This window comes from Ipomoea nil, unplaced genomic scaffold (assembly GCF_001879475.1).
Source record: "Ipomoea nil cultivar Tokyo-kokei standard unplaced genomic scaffold, Asagao_1.1 scaffold1447, whole genome shotgun sequence".
NCBI lineage: Eukaryota > Viridiplantae > Streptophyta > Magnoliopsida > Solanales > Convolvulaceae > Ipomoea > Ipomoea nil.
Window position 1 is genome coordinate 484,212 of NW_017617875.1, and position 16,468 is coordinate 500,679.

Below are 16,468 nucleotides of genomic sequence, written 5' to 3' on the forward strand. Positions count from 1 at the left end.
AAAATTAAATAAATGAACAAAAATCAATCAGAAAATATTACAGACTGAACTTGAGTAATAAAAGCCTAATGATGTACTTGGTGTCCATATTTGCAGTGATCCAGAATGAAGGATAAGTTTTGATCTTACCTTGAAAGATTGTTTTCTTGGATATAGGTATAAGTTTACACGCCTGCAGGTAATAAGCTTAAATCTTATTACACAGCCTTACTGTCAAGGTTAGTCTGATAGCTCTTATAAAATTATTTGTAAGGAAATTCATATATATCTATTTATTACTGTATATGAAATATTAAAAATCTAGGAACACATGCAGTGTGGAGTAATACTTGATGCCTTCTTCCAATACTTCAAATCTGCCCATAATTGAGGTTAATGATAATACATAAAAAACGCAATTTACAAAATCAGCTGTGATAGGAAGGAAAAGGAAATAACCTTCAGAACAATGGTACCAACTCTTCATCTTTTCTTTAATATTAGGGACCGATGTGTACAGTTTATCATTTTGCATATATGTTATTGTTAAATACATGTAATACGAATCCAACCAGAAGGCTGATGTTACTGTAAACCATACGTCTCATATGCCTGCGAACACAACAACAACAAACTGTTATATGGATTACCCTCTTCAGAAACCAAAACCATAGAGGTATGTATATATGCACTATTAATTTCTAAAAATATTTCTTAATGCATATGTGTTGCACCAACAGTAGGTCTTTCACATCTTTGAAAGAAAACCCAGATTTGTTATTGTATGGTTGTGGGTTGCTCACAGACAATGGAAGTAACATAGATCAAGGTAAAGAGTTATAGTTTTTGTTGTTAAGAATATAAATGTAATGTAATCCTAATTTTACATCAGAATAAAACTGCTGGTTACAATATTTTGTTTGTTTTAATATTTAGATGCATTGTAGTTTCACACTTAGTTACAAATGTTTGTATTTTTTACTGTACTACATTAAATTTGTAAGTGTAATTAACTATCCTCCTCAACATTACCTCCCATAGCATTAATTTTTAGAACTTGGGTAAAACTTACTTCAAATACAATGTAAAGAACATAATTTAACTGGATCTTGGTTTCACAGAAATGAATTGTTTGGTTTCAAAGTATGCTAAAGTATGCTACCCAAATTTAAGGACAAGACATTGTAGGTAATTATAGCAAGGCATTGCAATCTGGATATTCACAAGTGGCAAGGAATACAGAGCTGGAAATCAAGTAAACAGATGCAACATGGGTGGTTTATTTAGCTGTACTTATAACAAAAAATGAATACATTTCAAGTCAGAACATTGTTCATGTATTTCAAATCTCTGAATATCAAAATTTCACAATGTGAAATTTAACTTTGTGATTCAAAAGGCATAGTAAAAACAGTATATTAACTCTAATTTACGTATTAATAACTTACCTAATTGCAATAAATGAAAACTTACTTTTGCAGTGTAAGAATTCCCTTTACAGTTATTTCCTGCAATAGTTCACTCAAAACAATAATTAAGCTCTATAGGACAAAACAAAATACTAACTACATACCATCAAATTAAAGTTAAAAAATCAAAAAAAAAATTGAAAACTTACTTTTGCAGTGTAAGAATTCCCTTTACGGTTATTTCCTGCAATAGTTCACTCAAAACAATAATTAAGCTCTATAGGACAAATCAAAATACTAACTACATACCATCAAACTATAAAAGGAGCATTGAGGTTAATGATAATACATAAAAAAACACAATTTACAAAATCAGCTGTGATAGGAAGGAAAAGGAAACAACTTACAGAACAATGGTACCAACTCTTTAATATTAGGGACCGATGTGTACAGTTTATCATTTTACATATATGTTATTGTTAAATACATGTAATACGAATCCAACCAGAAGGCTGATGTTACTATAAACCATACGTCTCATATGCCTGCGAACACAACAACAAACTGTTATATGGATTACCCTCTTCAGAAACCAAAACCATAGAGCACTGCATAGATAACATAGCAATGAATCACAAAACAACGTATAAGGCAAACTAAAATGTTTAGATACAGGGCAAAAAATCTAGAAAAATCGTGTTATATAAGGGGTAGTAAGCAGAGAAATACACAAAGACATAGCATACCTACTGTAAACACAAATTAAGATGGGTCTTAGTAATAGCCTACATGTTCAGAATAGAGATGAAATTTTTTTGAATCAAGGAACAGAATCATTTAAACCCATTTGTTAAATAGAAAGTTTACTTATAAAAAAAAATTCAAACAACAAAATGAAAGTATTTTGCTTCAAATTTGACTTTAGAACTGCTAATCCACCCAATAGATTACAAGATAATGCAGATACTAACATAAGAATACAAAATTTGATGTAAAAACCGTCATGCATGTGATCTAGAATGAAGGATTTCATCAAATATATACTTTAATGCGACTTAGTAAGTAAACAAACCCTTAATAGTTAGGGTTCACTGTATCTACTCAATTTCTTAAGAATTGTACGATAAAATTGAAATTAAGTGAGAGATATACTAGAAAACTTACCAGAATAGGAAATTTAACTATGAAATTGACAAATACGGCTAGAATGTACAGATCTAAAATGGGGATTGTAGAAATAGACAAAGTAGGCCATACGGACATAAAATCGCTAAGAAGAAGAACCCGCCATAGGATCATCTACCAGCTGAAGTATACAAACGAATTTGCTAGGTAAAATAGTAGATGGTATGACCTTGTGTAGAACCTCTAGCACACCGAAGAAGACATCGAGAAAGTTCTGGAAATGGAGTCAGTAGCCGTGTAAAATTGCCAATTTAGATATTAGAGGACTGTGAGGGTATTTTCGTAAATTTGATTTACTAAGCAATAATAATGTTAAATTATTTGTGTGTTAATTAATATATTAATAACTATATTATGTGTGTAAATTTCCATAACAAGCAATAATAATATTATTCTATTATTAGTGTGTTAATATATTAATATTAATACTATGTTCAAATTAATATTTTGAACAAATTAGTATACTATGTTTAATATATTAATATTAATAGTATATAAGTAGTAGATACGTGGACTAAGCTATATAATAATAATAATAATAATAATAATAATAATAATAATAATAATAATAATAATAATAATAATAATAATAATAATAATAATAATAATAATAATAATAATAATAATAATAATAATAATAATAATAATAATTATTATTATTATTATTATTATTATTATTATTATTATTATTATTATTATTATTATTATTATTATTATTATTATTATATCAATATATTAGGATTAATAATAATATTAATATATTTTCTTAAAACGAATTATGTATTTTTTTTTTTTAGAAGAGACGGCCATGTGCAGTATTTGTACGCACCGCAGTTAAAACGGCGTCGTTTCTTTAAGTAAAGAAACGGCGCGCCGTTACTTTTAACGGAGCGCCGTTACTTTTAACGGAGCGCACATTTTGTATATGTTAATAACCAACTGACACTACAGTATATCTAAACCGACATTGCCTCACGTATTATTTTTATATTATCAAATGAAACTTCAGTTATATCAAAATGATACTGTAGTTGTGGTGAAATGAAACTGCAGTGTATATAAAATGAAACTGAATAACATTTCACATATTTCAGTGTATATTGTACAATGGAGCTGTAATTATATCAAAATGATCATGTAGTTGTGTTTTAATAAAACTAGAGTGTATATAAAATAAAATTAAATAACATTTTCACATATTTGAGTCTATAAATACCAAATGAAACTGTAGTTATATGGAAATGAAACTGTAGTTGTGTTGAACCGAAACTACAGTGTATACAAAATGAAACTGAATAACAGAATTACTTTTTGCGGAAGAGTGCGGAACGGCGGGAAACATATGTCATTTCTTTTCATTAAACAAAACAATGTTGTTTTGATCCGCGATACATAATCGATTATGCATCGCGGTGCACGATATAATTTGATGTATTTGTTATACTAATTTGATTTCTATGTGATACTTTAGTAGAACTTATGCATTTTTATCTTTTAAGTAAAACTTTCTCATAAACGATTCTTATGTTAATATTCAATTAACTTAACTTAATAGTCTATAAATATTATCCGTGCATCGCACGGGACAATTACTAGTTAACTAATAAAACACTACTTATTAATTATAAAAAGTTAAACTAAATTAATAAAAATAATACTTATCAATAGCCAACATCTTACTAACCAACCAATGAGGTATCCTGATTACTCTCAAAACTAGAGACCGGGGTCTTTTGTACCTTGGAGATATCTAAGGATATGCTTTACCCCTTTCCAATGTCTTCGGATTGGGGAGGCACTAAATCCAGCAAGTAAATTTACTGTAAAAGCAATATCTAGTCTAGTGCAGTTAGCTAGATAGAGTAAAACACCTATAGCACTTAAATATTATACTTCAGGTCCTAGCACATCCTCACCCTCCTCTTTAGGCCAAAATGGGTCTTTGTCCATTTCAAGGGACCGAACCACCATTGGAGTTACTAAGGGGATGTGATTTATCCATATAAAATTTCTCCAAGAGTTTATTTGTATAATTTGACTGGTGTACAAAAATTTCATTAGGGAGATGCTCGATCTACAGGCCGAGACAAAACTTGGTCTTTCCCTAGTCTTTCATTTCAAATTCCAATTTTAAGCATGAACATGCTTCCACAAGATCCTTGTGTGTCCCAACAATGTTTATGTCATCAACATAGATAGAGATAATGCAAAATCTATGAGATGACTTCTTAATGAAGATACACGAGCAAATATCTTTATTTACATATCCCTTCATCAGGAGGAATTCACTTAATCGATTATACCACATTCTGCCTGATTGCTTCAACCATATAATGATTTATAAAGTTTGATACTATACATGTTAGGATCCCTTTTCTCCCTCACAATTGGGTTTTCTATGCCTTCGAGTATTCTCATGTATATATCAACATCTACTGACCCATTTAGATACGCGATCACTACATCCATCAACTGCCTATCTAGATTCAGTTTTATTGCCAGTGAGATTAAATAACGGAACGATGTGCCATCAATGACAGGAGAATATGTATGCTCACAATTAATTTCGGGCCTCTACGTAAACCCTTGAGTAACCAATCTCGCTTGATATCTAACCACCTCATTGTTTTCATTCCTCTTCCGTATGAACACCCACTTGGATCCTACTGGGATCACACCTCTCGGGTTAAGCACGATGGGACCGAACACTTTGCTTTTATTAAGTGAGTTAAGCTCTACCTCAATTGGCTCTTTCCATTTTGACCAGTCAAGGCGCTTCTAGCACTCTATTATTGATTTTGGTTCTAGATCAAGATTATCACGTGATATATTAGAGGCAATCGCCAGGTAAATGTGTCGTCGATGACTGCCAAATCTCTGTTATGAGTTTCTCCTATATTAACAAAGTTTATGGCAGTTTCTATATTTACATAAACCAAATCATTGTCATTTCGCATAATATTCTGATCTGGATGCTCCGTCTCCCCAGTGTTAGTATTACATGGAGCACGTGCATGTTCACTGTGTGCTCCGTCTTCAGGACGGTTAAAAGCTTTTTGGAGCGACTGAGACATTTTACTTATTCTAGTTTTTCGTGGATTTAAATCTTTTTCACCGACTGGTCTACCATGCTTCTGGCGATGAGAAGTGTCAGCGAGTACACTCGGTACCCCGGGGACATCAACTCTCAAAGGAGTATTCTCAACAGGAATGTGGGATCTAGTCACTCCTCTATAATCAGTGAAAGAATATGGCAGGCAATTTTCTAAATTCTGCAAATTAATAATCTTCTAAACTTCCAGTTCAATTTGACTAGTACGTGGATCTAGATAGTGAAGATCTTTTTAATCCCATGAAATTTCTCGACATTTTGTTAAATATGTACTTTTATCTCCCCCTAATATTGGGAAATGATCATCATAAAAAAATGCAGTCAGCATACCTCACAGTAAACTAATCTTATGTCATGGGCTCTAGGTATTTAATGATAGGGGGACATTCATAACCAACATAAATACCCAGCCTTCATTGCTGGCCCATGGAGGTACGATGTGTAGGTGGTATTGGGATGTAAACTACACAACTATAAACACGCAGATGGGAAATGTTTGGTTCAATGCCACGTACAACTTGTAAGGGGGAATACTCATGATATGCACTTGGTTGAAGTTGAGTTAAAGCTTCAGCATGCAATACTGCGTGTCCCCAACAAGAAACTGGTAAGCTGGACTTCTGTAATAATGGTCTAGCAATCAATTAAATATGCTTAATTAAAGATTCGGCTAGACCATTCTGAGTATGGACATAAGGTAAAAGATGCTCCACTTTGATTCCCAAAGCCCACTATCGGTACCTCGCCACGGGCAATCGTTGTGATATTACTATCCATCTTGGTCAGGGTATGGAAAAACCTTCCATATGTAAGGATAGTATGTGTAGTTGCACTATCCACCAAGCACAATGTCAATTCATGCTCCATTGTGTTGACAATAATACAATTCTTGATGTTGTTATGTGAACACGCCAAAATATTCAATCATGACATTAAAATAAAAGGAATATATATTTTCACTAACTCAAAACAAAAAAAAAAAAATTCTATAAAATGCCAGAAAACAAAAGAAATATCCATAAAATACTAGAAAACAAAAACATCCATAAATGATCACCATAATCCTCAAGCTCAATTAAACTTCGAGACCACCACCAACACCACCACTATTGACATGATGAGATTCATTCTATGACCATTGCTTGTCATCTTTATTCTTCGTCCTCTAATATGCTTCAACCAAATGCATAGGTGTGCGGCACTTACAAGACCAATGACCTTCACATCCACACTGATAGCAAATCTGCTTTTGGCTAAAATTTTGTCTCGATGACCCTTAATCACCCTGTTTCTTGTTTTGGGCCTAAGCTGTTGTTGTTACCTTGACCTCTAACATCGCGGTTACCTCGACCACACCTACCACCCCGACCCCTTCCTCAGTTAGTCTCCTAGGCAATATTATGTGCTTCAGGTAATGGTGCAGAACAAATCGGTCGGGCATTATGGTTCTTCATCAACAACTGGTTGTGTTTCTCAACAACAAGGAGTGTTGAAATCAGCTCAAAATGTTGATGATAATTCTATGCCCTGTACTACTGCTGAAATACAATATTACTTGCATGAAAGTTAACAAAGTCTTTTCAATTAAATCAAGTCTCTGAAACTTCATGTTTGCAGTGCTTCAGTTGTGAGACAATTCTATGCAGGACTGAATTATAGTAATGACTTGTAATCTTGGAACTTGAGGTTCAGCCAGTCAAATTGTGCTTGGGGGAGGACAATTGATGACTGCTGATCGAAACAGTCCTTTAGAGACTTCCAACACTAGGGGTTCTTTTTTTTTCTGTCAGATACTCATTTTTAAAGTCGTGGTTCAAGTGGTAACTTAGAAAAATAAGAGCTTGTGCCTTCTGGGCGTTAGTGCTCTGTGAGTACAGTTATCAACAATGATTTGGCTCAATTCCTTGGATGTCAGATATATTTCAATATCTAGCGCCCAAATCAGATAGTTGCTATCGTCAAGGGCAAGCTTAGTGAACTCATGTTTGCAATGGAAGACATGATCTACAAAGATATATAATTTTTTTACACAAATTACACATGCTAGGCAATAGGTGACATTAATGAGAAAAAGTATTTTTTTTTTTTTTTGCGAATAAGCTAAAAGAAAAATTGACAAAACCAAACAGATTTGATATCACACTATATATTTAATTAGATTTCAAATGCTGTAGGTCTGATGACTTAATTATCATGGCTGGTATCCAGGTTCTGTGCTATTTTCCAGCAAGCTGGAAAAAATTGTTTTCATGATACAACTTTAAAGTTCTGCATACTTTGAATGATAGTCCATATAATCATGCCAAGCAAAGTTCATATTGGAATATCATATCATCTCAGATTCTCAATTCACATATCAAAAGCTTAAAGACTAGCAGAAGGTATGATTTTAAGGCAGGTAACCAGACAAACAAATAACAATGATTTTGTATATGCAATTGTTGCTCATATATCCTACTTGCATATAAATAGATCTATGATATATATCATAACTATCAGTAAATCCAGTCCCTTTTGTAGAATTTTAGAATCCACTCAAAAAACATATTCGTAACCTGCTGATCGAATCAAATTAGTGTTCGTACAATACATATTTTCATGCATATAAATATATGATATCGTATACACACAGGCACATATACTATCACTCGGAAACACCTTTTGCATGCATATACACACACAGGCACATATACAATTTTGGGAAAATAAAATATATTGGAAAAGAACCCAGCGTACCGTTTACCCGGAAGTATGGCTACAATTTGTGCTGATAACGTATTGTAATTTCAGCCTACTCTAGCTCTGCTCTCCGGGACGCATTACTGAAAATTATAGAATTTCCGACCACCTGAAAGTGATCTTAAATCAAATTGATACCAAAAAGTTGTCAGAAATAGCAACAAAGGTTTTTCCGAATACCAAAAGTGGCCGGAACAAGGCTTTCGACTTGATTTAAGATCACTTTCAGGTGGTCGAAAATTCCATAATTTCTAGTAGTGACGGTACAATTTGATTGCAAGTTCTATGACTAGGTAGTGATATATTTGTATGTAAAGAATGATACATAAAATGGCAAATGGAAAAGTTGAGAGAGGGAGAGAATACACCATCCAAATTTTCGTTCATTATATTCATTCTCGTCTCTGAATACAACCATAATTCATGTACATTCACTAGAAAATAGAGAAAAATTGTATTTAGTGGGATAATGGCGACTAACTGCAGTAAATATATACTATTTTTAATTCTTAAAATTAAAATCAGCAAAATTTAATTTCTAGCTATTAAAAATGTGTAATAATTAATTCTAAAATTGCCATTTTAAACTTATGAGGGATTAAAAGTGAAACATTTTCAATATTTAACGACGGGATCTATTTAATTTTTGAGTAAGCTTTGTGTGAGACATGTAATACTTTTTAGTTAAAATGTAATACTTTTCTTAATGTTAAATTCAAAGATGAATTTTTTTTTTTTTTTTTTTGAATGCAATACTAGATGAAACAAAGGAATTAATCATTCTATCTCATTCTTTTCACTCTAAAATTTGAAGCGGCTTTGATGATATATATGGAGGTCACAAGCTAGATCGAGGTAGGTTGCCATTACAAGAGTAGAAGAAATATGCGAGGAGAGAGGAAAGTGGGGATTTTCGAAGAGCCAAAACAAAAAAAAAAAAAAAGGACAAAAACAAAAACAAAAAGAGGGAGATCTTTGGATTCCATTAAATAAATTATTACTATTATTTATATAGTAAAGTTAGATTTCAAAAGGTTTATCTGTCAAGAATAGTCAAACAAGCATCCACGGTGCATTCTATTCTCGCCGCCAGTCCCCGGCAACAAGAAATTGTTTTGCAGCAATGGGGAGGGAGAAGAAATGGAGAAGAAAAGGGTAAAAGATTTGATTTTACATTCTTGCCCTCATATTTAACCCTCAATTAACTGAGATTTAACAGAAGAACCAAAATTAGAACAATATGAATAGTTAACAGACTAATTTTAGTAAAAGTCAAAGGCCTATTCTTGGAATTAACTCTAAATTTTATACTTTCTCAACCTACTAAAACACTCCACTGAGGCTCGAACTCATAATTTTCCAAATGGAAGTCCAACCCGGATACCATTAGACCACATAGTCCTGGTCTAAATTTTATATAATAATACTAAACTTAATATTATGAAAAATAAAATAGTAAATAATTTCAGTGGAAGTATTATTAATCAAACCAAATAAATAAAATAGGATAAATGAAGTACTAAATATAATTTATATATATATTTTTTGGATCAAATAGGAAGGGGGCTACCCAATTACATTTCTGGATGGCTAACTACTTGCCGCCAAACCGGGATAGAGGCTAAGTCGGTTTCAAAGAGGGGAAGAACAAAGTCAGGGGTTGGCCGTGAGCACAAGCTCATTGCGGGCAATTTAAAGCTACTTTAGCCATACAGTCAGCTACAGCGTTCTGCTCCCTCATTACATGATCCAAACGCCAACCATCAAAGAAGGTGAGTTCAGGTTTGCAAGTCAGAACCATTGCATCTGCTTGGCTATTGAAAGGTCTGCCTTTGGAGACTGCATTAACTACATCCATGGAATCCACTTCAAAAATTACACGTTTGGAGCCAAGGTGTCTAGCCATCTGGATTCCTTTGAGCAGGCCGCGCAGTTTCGCCTCTTCTATGCTTGAGGGACCGAGACCGTAGGTGAAACCTGTAATCCAAGCGCCATCCTCATCTCTAATGACACCTCCACAACCACCTTGAATGCGAGAATGGTTGCATGCCCCATCCGTGTTCACCTTAATCCACTCCGGAGGTGGTTTACTCCAGCTAATTAAATTCCAGGATGTATCCAAACGAAGACGACCTGCTGATTTGGCTCTTGAAAAGGCATTATTGATTTGCTGAACTTGGTTCATTATCCAATGTACTTTCTGGCTCTTAGGCAGATCCTTCTGACTAAAGACAGCTTCGTTTCTCCATTTCCATAACCACCATAATGTGATGGCGAAAATAACACTGCGATCCGGATGGGCATTACCCATTAGGCCTTCATCAAACCACCTGTTAAACGACTGCCTTCTGTTATTAATTAGGCCGAAGTAAGGAAGATCTGCCCACACTTCTTGGGCTTTGGAGCAGTCACGCAAGATATGGCTAATGTCCTCGATTGAATTCTCGCACTTCCAGCCATGGACATCCGTTGTAAAGCCCCTTCTAGCTCTGTTAAGGTTGGACATAATTCTATCGTGCCTAGCCAGCCATAGGAAAATGCAGATGCGATTTGGAACCTTTAGTTTCCAAATGCTATTCCAGATACTGACAGATGGTTTGGTATCGAAACCAGCTGCTATATCATACGCTTCTTTGATTGAGAAATGATTAAGAGCCCCTTTGCCCCAGGCTATACCATCCCCATCCTCAATCTTCGTGTGAACAACAAATGCTCTCAACTGGTTAACATTAGAATCAGAAAGAAATCCGTCGATCTTATTCCACTTCCAACCTGAGATTTGGTCCCAATAATCTTGAACTGAAGCAAATATCTCAGACGAAGGAATCATACAGATGGCTTCCTCCTTGAGAGGACGACTGCGAATCCACCAATCGAGCCAAAATAAGGTTGTTGCACCATTTTTGACCACCTTCCTTATTCTTTTGGAGAGGATAGCAGTAGAATTGGAAATACCTTTCCAAGCTGGTGACATGTTTGCCTTTGGTTTCCAAGTTGTTTATCCTTCACCTTCGGAGCATACTTAGCCTTAATGACACGAAACCATAAAGAATTGTCATCGTTTAAAAGTTTCCAACCCAACTTTGCAAGAAATGCAGAGTTCATATGCTCTAGCCTGCGGATACCCAGACCCCCAAGCCTTTTTGGGGTGGTTACCTTCTCCCAGCTAATCAGATTACATCTTCTCTCGCGCGCCATCTACTGAACCCCATAGGAAATTTGGCATAGTTTGCATACTGTATGTTGGGATGGCAGAGAGAACTGATTGGATCAATACTTGACGACCTGCCATCGAAAGAGTGTGGGATTTCCAACCTGCAAGCCTGCTCTGAACCCGGTTGAGTATATTTGCAAATAAATCATGCTTGAGCCTCCCGTGGATGGAGGGAACCCCCAAGTATTTCCCGAGATCGTCTATTTTCTGCATTCCTGCTAACCTTGTGATCGCTGCCTGAAGCTCAGAGTCTGTATTCTTAGAAAAAAATATAGATGATTTTTGCACATTAACCTTTTGGTCCGACCCTGAACAGAATCGGTCTAAGCATTCCTTTATCACCAACATTTGCTCGATTGTAGCTTCGCCAAAGAGCACCATATCATCGGTGAAAAACAGATCAGACAAACATGGGCCGTTTCTGCCAATCTTAATTCCCTTCCACTTGTTTAGGCCAATGTAATATTCGATAAGGTGACTAAGCCGCTCAATGCAAAGAACAAACAGCAAAGGTGAGATAGGATCACCTTGCCTAATACCATGACTAGGAAGGAACCAGTCCGAACACTCCCCTTCCCAAGATACAGCCATTCCGGCCGTCCGAACGCAGCAGTCAATGTTCCTGATCCATGTTGGATTCAGCCCAATGTCCTGAAGAGTATCATGCAAAAAAACCCAAGAGAGTCTATCATAAGCTTTCTCCAAATCTATCTTGAGAACCATCCAACCTTTTTTGCCTTGTTTTGTGCGCATTGAATTCAACACTTCCTGGTAGAGTAGGATGTTATCCGAAATTTGTCTCCCAGGCACAAAGCTAGTTTGGTGAGGCCCTACCACCTTCTGTGAAATCACTTTAAGCCTAGTAGTCATTGCTTTAGTGATTACTTTGTACAGAACGTTACATAAGCCAATTGGTCTGAAATGCTTTGTAGATTCTGGATTTTCCACCTTGGGAACGAGAGATATAATAGTATCATTGCAGCCTACCGGAAGAGTACCATTCCTGAAAAAATCAAGAGAAAATTTAGTGATTGAATTACCAACAATACTCGATACCTGTTGGTAGAATCCTGCGTGGTAGCCGTCTGGCCCTGGCGCCTTAAAAGCGGGCATGTCAAATAACGCTTGTCTTATATCTCCTGGTGTGAATGGCAAGTTCAGTTTCTCCCATTCTGCATTAGTAACTTCTGGAAAGCGCCCAGATTCCATAACAACCTGTCTATCTGCAGTAAACAATTTACTAAAAAATTCCTTCACATACTCTCTGATTTGATCATCACCATGTATAAGCTCCCCATCCTCATTCTTGAGACTTTGTAGACGACGAGAAGATGTGCGAGCCACTGTGGTCATGTGGTAAAATCTAGTATTGCGGTCACCCGACGTAATCCATTCTTCCCTGGAGCGTTGGAACCATAGAAGTTCTTCTTGGTAGAGGATTTCATCGAGCTCTTTGCGTAACCTCTTTTGTATTCTTAGAAGATCTGATCTCCAGTAAACGCATAGGCTACGTTGGATCCCTTCAAGTCTCGCCAAAACCCGTTTCTTCCTATGGAAAATGTTACCAAACGTGTCCCTATTCCAGGAATCCAGATTCTCTGCCAGTAACCTTTATTTTCAAAAACGTCTTTGTTCACATCCCAATTCCTCTGAACCATCTCTCTAAAGTCGGGATGAGTAATCCATGCCGCATTAAATCTAAATATCCTAGGATTAACCCTCTTTGGCACAATTGGCGCAGTATTGAGATGTAGCGGGGAATGGTCAGATTGGACTATAGGGAGATGTTGCACGGTGGCATCCGGGAACCTCAACCTCCAGTCCGCATTACAGAGCGCTCTATCCAGTCTAGCACCTTTGAAGGAGTCTGAGTTCGTTCCTCACATCCATGTAAATCTTGTTCCAGTATAACCAAGGTCGAGGAGACCTTTTTGGAAAATCCAGTCTCTAAAACCTACACGACGTGAGAGGGAAAAGTTATTAGTGTTACTAGTTTCCTCCTGGCTAAGCACCGCGTTAAAATCTCCTGCCATGAGCCAAGGGTCGTTGATGTCGCAATTATGGTGGGTTAATTCCGCAAACAAACGCTTCCTGAGACTATGATCAGGGCTACCATATATGGGTGAAAGAAACCAAGGGACATTATCATTCTCGAACACCTGCAACACTGCATATTGGGGGTGAGTAGAGATGATATTAATACGGATAGCATTTTTCCAAAATACCCAGATACCACCCGAGAAGCCCAAAGCTTCAATTCTAAACCATTCATCAAAGTTGAGAGAAGAGCAAATCTTATCAGCATGATGAGCAGAAACTCTGGGCTCGAAGAGACAGATAAGCTGGGGATTAAAATTCTTAATGTAGAGTTTCAAGGTGCGGAGAAAAGGCCGGGAAGCCGCACCCTGACAGTTCCAAAAGATACCAATCATGATAAAAAGAAAAAACAAGCTCAAAAGAGCTGGGGATCAGACGGCTCACAACTGCGAGAGGAAGACATGTTGCCATCTAATTCCATGGCTTCATCAGGCTGGGAAGGGCAAGCATGCAAAGCTTTATCCTTGTCAGGAGGCTTTTTCTTATTCGGCAAATTTATATTGTTTAAAAATACAGGAGCAAGGAGTGGATCGTCGTGCTGATTAGTTGTTCTAGAAATCGTTTGCCCTCTTCCAGAACCTCGAACCAGGGTATGTTCAGATTCAGCAGCTGCCCTCCTAGAAAAGTTGCCCGGATGACCACCTCTATGACCTCTGCCTCTGGTGGTATCCTTCGAAGAACTGGCTACTAAAGCCTACTGTACGACCCAGCACACGGATGATCAAGGTTCTCTGCCATGGCTTCCTAAGACGTATTTTCTCCTCTTCAGTAACTTTGATGGTAGGGCAGTAGGGATCGTCCCCATCGTCTTCTTGCATGCCATCGTCTGCAGTTGATGTTCCTTCACGATCATTCTTGAGGCCTTGATCCTCGGTTCTTTCGTTCATCACGCAGTTGAAAGATGCTGGAGATGCACCTCCGGACGGGGGAGTCATGAAACTGGTGTCATCATTCCTTGAAGATTCCCGCACCGTTTCATCGAAATTGACGAGGGTAATAGATGGAGAATGAACCTGCTTCGGCTTCTTGGTACTGCTTTGGTTCTTGCATATCTTGGAGAAATCTTGGAGGCATTCTGGGTTTTCAAACGCATATAATTTATATTTTTTGGTAAAACTTTCCTTCCATTTTACAAATTTATAATTATTTTTGTTAATGTTTGAAATTAATTATGATTAAACGATAGTAATATATTGTGAATGTATATATGTATGTATGTATATTCTCACATATTTTTTAAAATATTTTTTAAAAAATAATGCTAATTATATTTTTCAGAAACTATTAGAAAACTTTCAAGCATTTTATACATGCATATTTAAATTGTACTTCCAAATAATTATCCATGTTTTTTTTTTTTTTTTTTGTAAAAAAATAAATCCTAATCCAGTTTCATGTCATTTTCTTCAAACACTCACTTTTAAAAACACCTTTGCAAAATATGACACATTCACATTATTCTGATCTTCTCCTATTATTTTTTTTTTTTTCGTAACTATAATTTTATCAAGTAGATAATATTAATATCCTTGTTATAAATAAAATAAAGTTAAAAACTTGGCGTATGAAAGCATATGATTCAATTTAGTAATTGTAATTGTTAGTCTAAACATGCCTTTTAATTTATTTTTTAATGTTTAATTAATATTGGCTGATGTGTCTCCATATATTCCCCACAGTTCTTAGATTTAAAAGTTTTAATGGCTGATATTGTCGTGGCAATTCCAAATTTAGTCTCAGACTATCGTTTTTGCTATTTAACATTTCAGACTATTATTTTTGGACACTTTTAGTCATTCTCATGACTTTTCACGTACTATTGAAAATTATGGAATTTCTGACCACCTGAAAATGATCTTAAATCAAGTCGAAAGTAAAAAGTGGTCGGAAATAGCAACAAAGGTTTTTCTGGATACCAAAAGTGGTCGGAACAAGACTTTCAACTTGATTTAAGATCACTTTCAGGTGGTCGGAAATTCCATAATTTCCAGTAGTGTTTCCTATTTTTAGTAAGGGCATTTTTGTCTTTTCATATTTTTCTTTTGTTATTTTTTCGGTTTGAACCGGTTTAATCGGTTTAGAACTTTAGGTAACTTCTGATTTTTTAGGAACCATATTTTTCAACGGTTTTTAGTAATGTCCTAAAGCAATTAACTCTTGAAGAAAATGAAGAAAATTTAATTACAAAGTTACAATATTGGAAAATCACAAGTGTCACTAAATTCAACTTATAAACCAAAAGTATTAGTCAATTTTAAAATGAATTACGTACCAAAATATTTCAATCCAGGCAATATAAACATATAAATAATACATTAAATAAATATAGGAGAAATAAATTTAAATGAATAAAAAAGATTGAGCACCATCATATATATATATATATATATATATATATATATATATATATATATATATATATATATATATATATATATATATTGAAAGGTTCCCGTGCGGTGAATGCTTTCCGTGCGGATGTGTAGTGAATTAATGTGCGTGAGACTTGTACTCAATGTGCGTGAGTGTTGTGCTTAATGTGCCTGAGATTTGTACTTAATGTGCGTGAATGTGTAAAATGCAGCAGAAAATATTGATGTCAGCTTCTTCCCCATCCCCAGTAGCCATTTGCCCCCTCCCTGATGATGATGATGCGGAGGCGAGCTATGGTGGTTAAAAATTATGGGAATAATACAACAGAAACCCACACTTAGTTGCTGTGCAAATTTTACT

General features: G+C 35.4%; 1 long non-coding RNA gene across 1 annotated transcript; it reads right to left on the reverse strand.

The window, feature by feature from the left end:
• Nucleotides 1–331: 331 nt before the first annotated feature.
• LOC109188601 lies at nucleotides 332–1,490 on the reverse strand. The gene is made up of 3 exons (XR_002055458.1): nucleotides 1,428–1,490; nucleotides 439–591; nucleotides 332–356 (listed from the first exon to the last, which is right to left on the reverse strand). It is a non-coding gene; the product is annotated as an uncharacterized LOC109188601 (long non-coding RNA).
• Between the last annotated feature and the right edge of the window lie 14,978 nt (nucleotides 1,491–16,468).